This window comes from Trypanosoma cruzi (assembly GCF_000209065.1).
Source record: "Trypanosoma cruzi strain CL Brener chromosome Unknown tcruzi_1047053470795, whole genome shotgun sequence".
Classification (NCBI taxonomy): Eukaryota; Euglenozoa; class Kinetoplastea; order Trypanosomatida; family Trypanosomatidae; genus Trypanosoma; species Trypanosoma cruzi.
Window position 1 is genome coordinate 1 of NW_888920.1, and position 282 is coordinate 282.

At 44.3% G+C, this 282-nt stretch overlaps 1 non-coding gene across 1 annotated transcript, besides 1 other annotated feature; it reads right to left on the reverse strand.

Moving 5' to 3' along the window:
- Window positions 1-138: 138 nt before the first annotated feature.
- Window positions 139-160: a microsatellite.
- Window positions 161-263, reverse strand: Tc00.1047053470795.10. The gene has a single exon (XR_008254805.1). It is a non-coding gene; the product is annotated as a spliced leader RNA, 5' partial (transcript).
- Between the last annotated feature and the right edge of the window lie 19 nt (window positions 264-282).

The following is a 282-nucleotide window of genomic DNA, read 5'->3' on the forward strand; positions in this document are numbered from 1 at the left end:
AAGCGAAAATGAGGGGGCCCGAAGGAGGTGGCGGACACGCAACGTGGGGGGGGGGGGGCACCCCCACAAGGGGGTACGGGGCTATATATATATGGGTATATATATATAGGGGTATATGGATATGGCGGACAAACCCCCAAAAAAAAAAAAAAAAAAAAAAGGGGTCCTTAAACCCCGGTCAAAAAAAATTGACCAAACATAACCCCCAAAGGGGGGTTGGAACCTTCCCGTACCAATATATTACAAAAACTGTTTCAATAATACCTTTATTTAAAAGGATTT